Source organism: Bos taurus, chromosome 2 (assembly GCF_002263795.3).
Source record: "Bos taurus isolate L1 Dominette 01449 registration number 42190680 breed Hereford chromosome 2, ARS-UCD2.0, whole genome shotgun sequence".
NCBI classification, from domain to species: domain Eukaryota; kingdom Metazoa; phylum Chordata; class Mammalia; order Artiodactyla; family Bovidae; genus Bos; species Bos taurus.
This window is the reverse complement of record NC_037329.1, coordinates 112,188,565-112,201,391: the sequence shown is the minus strand read 5'-3', so window position 1 is coordinate 112,201,391 and position 12,827 is coordinate 112,188,565.

The following is a 12,827-nucleotide window of genomic DNA, read 5'->3' as shown; positions in this document are numbered from 1 at the left end:
ACCTGAGGTTGTTGGTATTTCTCCTAGAAATCTTGATTCCAGCTTGTGAGTCTTCCAGCCTGGCATTTTGCATGATGTACTTTTCATATAAGTTAAATAAACAGGGTGACAATATACAGCCATATCGTACTTTTTTCACAATTTTGAACTAGTCAGTTGTTCAATGCAATGTTCTAACTGTTGCTTTTTGACCCACATACAGGTTTCTCAGGAGACAGATAAGGTGGTCTGGTATTCCCATTTCTTTAAGAATTTTCCACAGTTTGTTTTAAATTGTTGATTTCTATAGAGATGATTTGTGTGCTGTGCTTAGTTGCTCAGTTGTGTCCAACTTTTTGCGACCCCATGGACTGCAGCCCACCAGGCTCCTCTGTCCATGGGGATTCTCCAGGCAAGAATACTGGAGTGGGTTGCCATGCCCTTCTCCAGGGGATCTTCCCAATCCAGAGATTGAACCCATGTCTCCCGCATTGTGGGTAGACTCTTTACCAGCTGCACTACCAGGGAAGTCCAGAGATGATTTGCAGGTAAATATTTAAGTGTTAGATTTTAATATTTGTATTCTATCAAGAAAATAGTCTCTCTCACCTTCCCCTTCTCACATCATGACAGACCCTATCCATAAGAAAACACCTTAAACAAGAAGGGAATAGTTTTCTCCAGTCGAATCTTTTACCTTCTTTCTTCCATGCTGAAATCCAGCTTTGAAACATGGAAGTGTTTTTTAAAATGTAGTTGATATACAATATTATGCCAGTTTCAGGCATACTATGTCATGATTCAATATTTGCATACATTATAGAATGTTCACCATAATAAGTCTGGTAGCCAGATATCTGCCCCCATACAAAGTTATTACAACATTATTGACTATACTCCTAATGTGGTTTATTCCATCTCTGTGGCTTATTTATTTTATAACTGGAAGTTTGTACCTCTTCAGTTCAGTTCAGTTCAGTTCAGTCACTCAGTCGTGTCTGACTCTTTGCAACTCCATGGACTGCAGCACACCAGATTTCTCTGTCCATTACCAGTTCTCAGAGTTTACTCAAACTCATGTCCGTTGAGTTGGTACCTCTTAATGCTCTTTAATATTTTCCCCACCCCACCCCACTCCCCTATGGTGACCACCCACTTGTTCTCTATATCTGTAAATCAGTTTTCATTTTGTTTTGTTTGCTTTGTTTTCTAGATACTGCATATAAGTGAGATCATATCATACTTGTCCTTCTCTGTCTGACTTATTTCACTTAGCAAAATACCCTCTAGATCTGCCCATGTTGTCCCAAATGGCAAGATTTCATATTTTATTTCATTGTATATGTGTATATTTGTGCATGTGTACTATATATGTATATATACACAAAGCTTTTGCATAGAAAATGAAGCTATCACCAAAATGAAAAGGCAACCTACTGAATGGAAGAACATATTAGCAAAAGGTATATCCCCTAAGGAATTAATGTCCAAAATAGACAAAGAGCTCATACAACTCAACATCAAAAAAACAGACAACACTGTTAAAAAAAAAAAAAAAAAAAATGGGCAGGGGACCTGAATAGACATTTTTCCAAAGACACAGAGGGCCAACAGACAGGAAAATATGCTCAATGTCACTCATCATCAGGGAAATGCAAGTCAAAACCACAATGAGGTTATCACCCCAAATCTGTCAGAATGGCTATCATCAAAAAGTCTACAAAGAACAAGTGTAAATAACAAGTGACAAGGATATGGTGGAAAGGGAACCATATGCACTATTGATGGGAATGTAAATTGGAGTAGCCACTATGGAAAAAAGTATGGAGATTCCTCAACAAATTAAAAATAGAACTGCCATATGACTCAGCAATTTCACTTCTGGGTATTTACCTGAAGAAAACATAGGCAGGACTTCCCTGGTGGTCCAGTAGTTAAGAATCTGCCTGCCATCGTAGGGGACATGGGTTCATTCCTGGTCTGGCAAGATCCCACATGCTGAGGAGCAACTAAGCCCATGAACCATAACTATTGAGCCCATGCTCTAGAGCCTGGGAGCCGCAACTACTGAAGCCCACACACCCTAGAACCTGTGCTCCGCAACAAGAGAAGCCGCCTTAATGAGAAGCCTAAGTACCACAGTTAGAGAGTAGTCCCTGCTCGCCACAACTAGAGAAAGACCATGTGCAGCAACAAAGAGTCAGCACACCCAAGAAAGCAAGCAAGCATATGTACCCCAATGTTAACTGCAGTATTATTTGCCATAGCTAAGATATGGAAGTAATCTAAGTGTCTGTAGTTAGATGAATGGACAAAGAAGAAATCATTTGTTTAAAACGTATAAGTTCTCATCCTTTAGTTGTCAGAAAAGTATAGCATTAGAAGTCCAGCTGACTCTTGAATTAGAGGATTCATTTGACCTTCACTTTTCCCTGAAGTGGCCTGAGGACCAATTTATCTCTAATTAACAATCTAGGGAAGGCAAAAATGAACGTTAGTCATTAAGGGAATGACCCATGTTATTTCATCCCATGTTCTACTTTTCTATTTGTCCCTTCATATAAGGGGATGGGGAGAGAATTGCCTGTTTTACTAGAGTTCAGATAGAAAGAAAATTGTAGCTGTTGTATCAACTGCCAGGTGAGGCCCACTGTTGTGATTCCTATTTGTCTAGCACTTGAAGGACTAGGCATTGCTTGGAAACATGTAATAGGCAGGTCCCTTAGGAGCTGCAAAGTTGACAACAAGGAAAGTGATGCTGAGTTCATCCAGCCAGTATCCAACAGGACAGATTTTGCCTTCTGAATCTTTACCCAAAGCAGATATTGGAGCCAGGATCACACTGGTGTTCAGTTGACTAAGTGGGGCCCAGGAGAACCCAAAATTCCAAAGCCCTCCAAAACTCCAGTAGTGAAGAGTCTCTGTGACTTCTCCCTGCCCCTACTACCACTACATTGGGCAGGGTTCTGTCACTATGTGCCTGACTTCCTGCCAACCAACACTTGAGTCCAGGCTCTGCCTCAAGAATCTGGAGGTCCCTGCCATGCATTAATCTTCAGGATGTCTTCCACTTATTCAGAAATTGTAGTGATAATATAGCCTCTGCCCAAACAAGAGTCTTCAAAGGCATTCAAAACTTTCCATTATCTACTTTTCCCCACCAGATCAGCCTGCACCCACTCATATCTCTAATTTCTACCTGTCTTTCTGGTCTATATTACCCTCCAGGTGTTCTTTCAGATGCTCTCTTTGACATGTCTTTACCCTAAAACTTACCTCATTTTCAAGATCCTCTTAAGCCTTTATCGATTTCTGCTCGAAGGCCGGAAAGGTCCAAGTTTAAGCATTTCATTAAATACTCACTGCATTTTAAAGTTTTCTATTGTTTTTTTTAACCAAGTAAATTGTAAGTACCTTGAGATCTTGAATAATTATATAGAAAATAAAAACTATACCTGATGATCGATTTATTTGTAAATGGCCCCAGTGGCATAACATATAAAACCTAACACCAACACCTAAGTTCATAGCTACACCCTTGGTTTTCTCTTATAAGTAACTAGAAGAAAAGGGGTCTTTGTTGGTTCACAATACTGGCCTTAGGCTTATTTGACCAAATTTGGGAAATCCTATTATCTTGACATTGGTCCAATAAAGGCTGGTTTATAGACTCTTTTTAAGGAGTCAAAAATAAACATGTATATGCTTAACATTGATTATACGTTATCTTTAATCCTTATTACAAATGTATGCAAAAGGATTGTTATCCTCATGTTAAGAGTTTAGAAAAGCTTAGTCAGGTAAGAAATGTGCCCAAGCTCACGTAGCTAGTCAGGATTTGAATTACAGGTTGGTCTAACTTTCAGGGCATTTCCCATTCATTCTGTAGGTATTACAGATCTTAAGCACGAACACCATTATTATAGAAAATGGTGAAGAAAAGTGTGTGGGCTCACAGGAGCTGTCAAATGTTCAAATAAACTGGCAGCATCATGAGCCTAGAAATTAGTCAATACACGATTTCTTTACATTCCCACGGATATTTGAAAAATCTCAAATCACAAAGTCTTCAGAAAACACCACGTTCACTCAAAATTTTGACTTGCTAAACCTGAGAGTACCCAGAAAATATTAAACATCAAGATATGATTGATTGTCCTCTTGGGGGATGGGGGTGGGGGACGGTGCAGAGAGTCAATGTTTTAATTTTCCTCAAGTTTGGTAGAGCTTTTTTTTTAAAAAAAGGTCTTCCTTTAGAAGACTAAATGCTTAATCCAAATGAGTCCTGGGACTCCACAGTGCTTCGCCTTACACAGTTGCATTTTAAAAATGCATGGCTCAACAGCCAAAAAGATTACATAATAGAAATTTCATTCTTTACTTGCATCTCTTATAGAATATCAAGAGATCAAATTCTTAAATCATGGGAATGCGTATCCAAATCCTGTTTCCTCTTATACCTATTTCTCTTCTACACTGAGGCTGTTGAAAGCCTCTCATTTACCAAATCCCCAAAATTCTTTCTGACATTCAACCCACATGAACTCTCTTCTCTTCCATCCTCCTTTCTGGTCCACTATCCCTCTCATATCCATTCTTCTCATTTGACACCACACACAGAGACAGACAGACACACACACACATATAGACAACCAGACTAGCAGCATTGCAACATTCCTAAGTGTGAGAAATAAAAAATGGCCACAATTTTTCATGCTTCTCTATATCCATACCATTTGCAATGTGATTTTGTATCTCCTCTTCTGGACATAGAAGGCTCTATGTGCCAATTCTGAGTTTAGAGTTCAAAAAATACCTTGCCTGTTCTCTCTTTCTAACTTCCTCCCTCCCTGCCACCCCCACCCCCCACCACCGCATTTCTCTCTGTCTCTCTCTCAGCCTGGACATGGCTATATGAACAAGTATAGGTAGCATGCTGGAAGATGAGTAGAGGAGAGCCTGGTAGTTCCATCTGAGAACATCTTAGATAAATATATAGTGAAAGTGTTAGCTGCTCAGTTGTATCTGACTCTCTGCAACCCCATGGACTGGAGCCAGCCAGGTTTCTCTGTCCATGGGATTCTCCAGGCAAGAATACTAGAGTGGGTTGCCATTTCTTTCTCCAAAACATGTAAGAGTATAGCCAATATCAGCAAAGCCAGCCAGCAGCCAGCCCATGAACCCATCACCTATGCATGAGCAAGTCCAGCTGAGACCAGAAGAACCACCGTGCCAACACACAAATTGATGAGCTAAGTAATGTTTGCTGTTTTAAGCCACTGCTTTTTGGAGTGGTTGTTACACAGCACTAGCTAACTGATAACATTTGTGAAAGAGAGAAATCAAAACTAGAATCAGAAGAGAAAAAGAAAATCCTCATAAAAAATTTCAAATTCATATGACATTCATATGTCATTCTGTTATTCATATGCAATTCTGCATATATATGGAATCTAGAAGAAGAATTTACTTACAGAGTAGCGATGGAGAAACAGACATGGAGAACAGACTTATGGACATGGGGAGAGGGGAGGAGAGGGTGAGATATATGGAGAGAGTTACATGGAAACTTATATTACCATATGTAAAATAGATAGCCAACAGGAATTTGCTGTATGGCTAAGAAACTCAAACAGGGGCTCTGTATCAACCTGGAGGGGTGGGATGGGGAGAGAGATGGGAGGGAGGTTCAAAAGGGAGGGGATATATGTATACGCTCCAAAATCACTGCAGATGGTGATTGCAGCCATGAAATTAAAAGATGCTTACTCCTTGGAAGGAAAGTTATGACCAATCTAGATAGCATATTCAAAAGCAGAGACATTATTTTGCCAACAAAGGTCCGTCTAGTCAAGGCTATGGTTTTTCCAGTGGTCATGTATGGATGTGAGAGTTGAACTGTGAAGAAAGCTGAGCACCGAAGAATTGATGCTTTTGAACTGTGGTGTTGGAGAAGACTCTTGAGAGTCCCTTGGACTGCAAGGAGATCCAACCAGTCCATTCTAAAGGAGATCAGTCCTGGGTGTTCTTTGGAAGGACTGATGCTAAAGCTGAAACTGCAATACTTTGGCCACCTCATGCAAAGAGTTGACTCATTGGAAAAGACTCTGGTGCTGGGAGGATTGGGGGCAGGAGGAGAAGGGGACGACAGAGGATGAGATGGCTGGATGGCATCACTGACTCGATGGACGTGAGTCTCAGTGAACTCTGGGAGTTGGTGATGGACAGGGAGGCCTGGCGTGCTGTGATTCATGGGGTTGCAAAGAGTCAGACACAACTGAGCGACTGAACTGAACTGAACTGATGGCTAATTCATGTTGAGGTTTGACATAAAACAACAAAATTCTGTAAAGCAATTATACTTCAGTAAAAAAATAAATTAAAAAAATGTTTTTGTTCCCTCCTGGTAGAAGCTGATATTTACCAATGAGAGTTTCTCATAGTCAGCAGCACTGAGTTCAGTGTTACCATCACCTTCTTCTTTTGATCTGATCTACCGAAATAACTCTGGTTAAAAAAAAAAGTACCCATGGACTTCCCATGACAAATGTAAAACTTTTCTCCAGCCCCTACTTATCATATTGAATAACAATTTAATCTGCAATTTTCTATATAATCCAAAGCAAAGGTCTTTTCTATCACACACGTGGCTTCTGGTCAGAGTCCACTGCTTGAGGGTTTTGCTGAGAGTAGTGCCTACATATCAAAAAAGCATTAATCATATTCTGTGAAAGGTTTATGTGTGAGCAACAGCAATGTATAAGTCATTGCTTCCTGACAGAACTGTAATAAAATCTACATATTGGCCTCATCCACTTAGGAAATATTCCCCTTCTGAGGATATTTGTTTGCTTTCAGACATAAATTTTTTGAAGTTAGAGTACATACTTCTGAGATACTGCCAAAGAACTGCTTACATCACATCCAAATTCTATCCCCAGAAGATATTCTGTAGCTTGTTTTCTTTAAAGCAGAGCTATAACATAATAATGATGATAAGGCATTTCCTCAAGATTTAACAAACACATTTCAAGATAAATTGGATTAGGAAATAATATGTAATGTCACCATCTGGTGACTTCTCCAAAATGTTACAACTATCTCCATGCCAATAATCAACATTTTTATTAGTGCCTTAAAGCAAGAAAAGATGTTTTTTAAAAGAACATATGGGAATTGTTTTGTAATATTTAATAATCTACTAAAGAACAGTGTACTGGAGTGTCTTTGAGGGTTCTGTGCTTATAGCACAGAAGTCAATTGTAACTAAATTAAGCAAAAAGGAACTTGTTGAGAAGGATATGGGATGACTGTCATAATCAAAAGAAAAGCTAAAATGAACAAATAAAAAGCCCCCACAGACTACTGAAAAGACAAGAAACAGAGTAGTTCCAAGTATGAGGTGCCAGGATCTCTTTACTATGTCACCCCTTCAGATTGTCATTGTCTTGATGAACAGCCTCCAGCTGTTTTCAGTCTTTTTGTGCCGATTTTCTTTATGATTCCACTTCCAGGAAGACACTTGGCCTAACTTGTGACACCTACTTACTCTTGCCCAAGGGAGGGCTAGGTTGCCTCAGATCCGAAAGGAGTGCATTCAGTGGTGTGTATAGAAGAAAAGGAGGTGGGTCCCCAAAGCAAATCAGGGCTCCGTAATCTGAATAACAAAAAGCAGGTGCTGAGAACTCAAAGGTCAGAAGTCTACACAGACAACTACGCCCAGAAGACTTTGGAAAGCTGAATAAAACCTAAAGAAATATCTCCCTCCCATTGCTCCATCATCTTCAGCTCTATGTCAAGACTTACCTGTTGTGCTTACCACTCAGTTGTGTCCAACTCTTTGCAACCCCATGGACTGTAGCCCACCAGGCACCTTTGTCCATGGGGATTCTCCAGGCAAGAATATTGGAGTGGGTTGCCATGACCTCCTCCAGGGGATCTTTCCAACCCAGGGATTGAACCCAGGTCTCTTACATTGCAGGCAGATTCTTTATCATCTGAGCCACCAGGGAAGCCCAAGAATACTGCAGTGGGCCCCAACCCAGGAAATGAACTGAGGTCTTCTGCATTGCAGGCATATTCTTTACCAGCTGAGCTACCAGGGAAGCCTATCAAGATTAAGATATCACTAAAAACAATTCATAGACTAGGCCTGGAGTGAAGATGGGGGATAAAATATGTTAAGGGCAATTTGAAAGGAGAGAAGGTATTAGCTTTCAGCTTAATTAGGCATAAAAAAGATCTTACTATAGTCACTAATTCAGATGACCATTATATCTACTAAGGTGGGCAAGAATCCCTTAGAAGAAATGAAATATCCCTCATAGTCAATGAAAGAGGCCGAATTGCAGTACTTGGGTGCAATCTCAAAAACGACAGAATGATATTGGTTCATTTCCACGGTAAACCATTCAGTATCACAGTAATCCAAGTCTATGCCCCAACCACTAATGCCCAAGAAGCTGAACAGTTCTATGAAGACCTACAAGACCTTCTAGAACTAACACAAAAAAGGTGTCCTTTTCATCATACGGACTATAATGCAAAAGTAGAGAGTCAACAGATATTTGGAGTGATAGGCAAGTTTGGCCTTGGCGTACAAAATGAAGCGGGGCAAAGGCTAACAGTTTTGCCAAGAGAAAAATACACTCTTCCAACAACACAAGCGACAACTCTTCAAATGTACATCACCAGATTGTCAATACTGAAATCGGACTGATTATATTCTTTGCCGCCACAGATGGAGAACAGTTAGCAAAAACAAAACCTGGAGCTGACTGTGACTCAGATCATGAACTCCTTATTGCAGAATTCAGACTTAAATTAAAGAAAGTAGGGAAAACCACCAGGACATTCCCTGGTAAATCAAATTCCTTATGATTATACAGTGGAAGTGACAAATAGATTCAAGGGATTAGATCTGATAGACAGAGTGCCTGAAAAACTATGGACAGAAGTTCATAATATTGTATAGGAAGCAGTTATCAAAACCATCCCCAAAGAAAAGAAATGCAAAGAGGCAAAATGGTTGTGTGAGGAGGTCTTACGAATAGTAGAGAAGAGAAGCGAAAGGCAAAGGAGAAAAGCAAAGATATACCCATTTGAATGCAGAGTTCCAAAGAATAGCAAGGAGAGATAAGAAAGCCTTCTAAGTTAACAATGCAAAGAAATAGAGGAAAACAATAGAATGGGAAGGACTAGAGATCTCTTCAAGAAAATTAGAGATATCAGGGGAACATTTTATGCAAAGATGAGCACAATAAAGGACAGAAACAATATGGACCTAACAGAAGCAGAAGAGATTAAGAAGAGGTGGCAAGAATACGAAGAAGAACTGTACCAAAAAGGTCTTAAGAACCCAGATAACCATGACAGTGTGATCACTTACCTAGAATCAGACATTCTGGAGTGTGAAGTCAAGTTGACCTTAGGAAGCATCACTATGAACAAGTTAGTAGAGTTAATGGAATTCCAGTTGAGCTATTTCAAATCCTGGACATGGAACAACAGACTGGTTCCAAATAGGAAAAGGAGTACGTCAAGGCTGTATATTGTCACCCTGCTTATTTAACTCATACGCAGAGTACATCATGAGAAACGCTGGACTGGAAGAAGCACAAGCTGGAATCAAGATTGCCAGGAGAAATATAAATAACCTCAGATATGCAGATGACACCACCCTTATGGCAGAAAGTGAAGAGGAACTAAAAAGCCTCTTGATGAAAGTGAAAGTGGAGAGTGAAAAAGTTGGCTTAAAGCACAACATTCAGAAAACAAAGATCATGGCATCCGGTCCCATCATTTCATGGGAAATAGATGGGGAAACAGTGGAAACAGTGTCAGACTTTATTTTTGGGGGCTCCAAAATCACTGCAGATGGTGACTGCAGCCATGAAATTAAAAGACGCTTACTCCTTGGAAGGAAAGTTATGACCAACCTAGATAGCATATTCAAAAGCAGAGACATTACTTTGCCAAGAAAGGTCCATCTAGTCAAGGCTATGGTTTTTCCTGTGGTCATGTATGGATGTGAGAGTTGGACTGTGAAGAAGGCTGAGCGCCAAAGAATTGATGCTTTTGAACTGTGGTGTTGGAGAAGACTCTTGAGAGTCCCTTGGACTGCAAGGAGATCCAACCAGTCCATTCTGAAGGAGATTTCTTTGGAAGGAATGATGCTAAAGCTGAAACTGCAATACTTTGGCCACCTCATGCGAAGAGTTGACTCATTGGAAAAGACTCTGATGCTGGGAGGGATTGGGGGCAGGAGGAGAAGGGGACGACGGAGGATGAGATGGCTGGATGGCATCACTGACTCAATGGACATGAGTCTGGGTGAACTCTGGGAGTTGGTCATGGACAGGGAGGCCTGGCGTGCTGCGATTCATGGGGTTGCAAAGAGTCAGACATGACTGAGCGACTGAACTGAACTGAACTGAAAAGATGGTGCTGTTAAAGTGCTACACTCAATATGCCAGCAAATTTGAAAAACTCAGCAGTAGCCACAGGACTAGAAAACGTCAGTTTTCATTCCAATCCCAAAGAAAGGCAATGCCAAAGAATGTTCAAACTACTGCACAATTGCACTCATCTCACACGCTAGCAAAGTAATGCTCTAATTCTCCAAGTGAGGCTTCAATTGTATGTGTACTGAGAATTCCCAGATGTTCAAGCTGGTTTTAGAAAAGGCGGAGGAACCAGAGATCAAACTGTCAACATCCACTGGATCATAGGAAAAACAAGAGAATTCTAGAGAAACATCTACTTTTTGCTTCACTCACTTTGCTGAAGACTTTGACTGTGTATATAACAACAAACTGTGGAATATTCTTGAAGAAATGGAAATACCAGACCACCTTCCCTGTGTCAACTAAAAATAGATGTACAACTTGAGAGCTGTGTGTTAAGTTTTATTGGGGGCAAAATGAGGACTGCAGCCCAGGAGGCAGCATCTTAGATAGCTCTGAGAGACTGCCCCAAAGCTGCAGTGGGGGAAAGTCAATATACAAGGTTTTGGTGAAGAGGGAGTTCAATGCCATGAAGCACTCATTTTACAAAAGGTTCCCTGGTGGCTCAGATGGTAAAAGCGTCTGCCTGCAATGCGGAAGACCAGGGTTCGATCCCTGGGTCGGGAAGGTCCCCCAGAGAAGAAAATGGCAACCCACTCCAGTACTCTTACCTTGAAAATCCCATGGGTGGAGGAGCCTGGTAGGCTACAGTCCATGGGGCCCCAAAGAGTCAGACACGACTGAGCAACTTCACTTTCACTTTCTTTTGTTAGTCATGAGGATCTGATGTCACCATCAAGGGATTTGGTGCTTCTCTAGATATGAGGAGATGCAAGGATTGAGATCATAAAATCCGTTCCTAAAAACATCCAACTACTTAAATACCTGTTCCACCAGATCCCCTGTAGCACAGAGTGCCTCTCTCCACCCTGAACTCCCACAGAGGTTGTTGAAGGTCAACAGCTATAGCAGAATGGGGTTCAGTCTCCATAAAGGCAGATGGCAAATGCCTTTGTTGTTCAGTCATTGGCAATGCTCTTGGTAAGTGCCAATTTGTAGTTGACATGGCCTGTTGTAGTCATAAATCCGACAATACTTTGGGGGGCATTTCATAACCATCTTGTCCCACGTTGCTGGGAAGGCTTGTTCCCAGTTCTGAAGAAGGTTTTGGTTGATAAGCCACTCAATGTGTTATTACTGGACTAGGTCTTAATAGTCAAAAATCTCTGGACACCTGTCTTCTAGTAATGGTCCAGGAAAGTATTCTCTCTCATTGCATCTTTTCATACCTAGAGTTATACTATTACAATCACTGATCATATATCGAGCCATACATTTGATCAGCTGCTTCAAGTCTATCATCATTTTCGTTGGAGGCTCAGTCATACCCTTGGAATATAAGAAATAATAATCTTGTGAAACAAGCAAAATGCAAATGTTAATAATATTAGTGGAATTAAAAGCAAATATTTTAACCATGAGCCTCCCACACCAAACCAGTTTTTTTTTTAAAGATCATCAAAACTAGGGAATGGGTCACTTAAAGCAGAAATCTGATTTTTCATGTGGTTCAAATGTGTTACATTAAAGGATTTATCAGGTGTGAAAATACAGCATTCAGTTTGAATTATAGCACAGATATCTCCCTGAGATGCTGTAAGGTGTCAAGGGCCTTGCAGTGTGTAGCATTGCCTTTCTCATCATAGAGATCTCAGAATTCAATAGGCTAATAGCCCAATTACTATCATTTAAAGCTTTTGAAAGTTGTTAAGGCTATCCTCTAACCCCATCGAAGGCACACGTGCACACACACACACACACACACACACACACACACACACACACACAGCTGCTAAATGGTCATACCAGTAGAATACAGATCCTTGACCCACTGTGATCATACCAGTGGTAGATTGGTTGGGGTTACCTCTATTTTGTTAACATGTATGACCTTAAATTTATGGGAATCCCAGGTTACACCTTCGTATCCATCTCTGTAGATGTGAAGGCTATAACTTAATGCTACAAATCCACTGAGTTCTATACCAATCACTCTCTCTAAGGGTAAAAATAGACATAGCTTATAAAGCACCCAGTCTTGTCTCATAATTACCAGGTTGATCATTTTTAGTGTGATTTAACCCTTCCCAACATAGAGGAGCTTTTAAACTTAAATGACCATAGCCTGGTGTTAACTGTGTAGATCCACCCCATAATTGTGGGAATTTTCCTTTTAATAGATGAGAGGTTAATTTTTTTTATTGATACTTAGCTCATCACTCTGATTGAATTTGAATGACCCTAAGAGAAAACTTAAATCTATGGCCAGCATCAGAGCAGGTA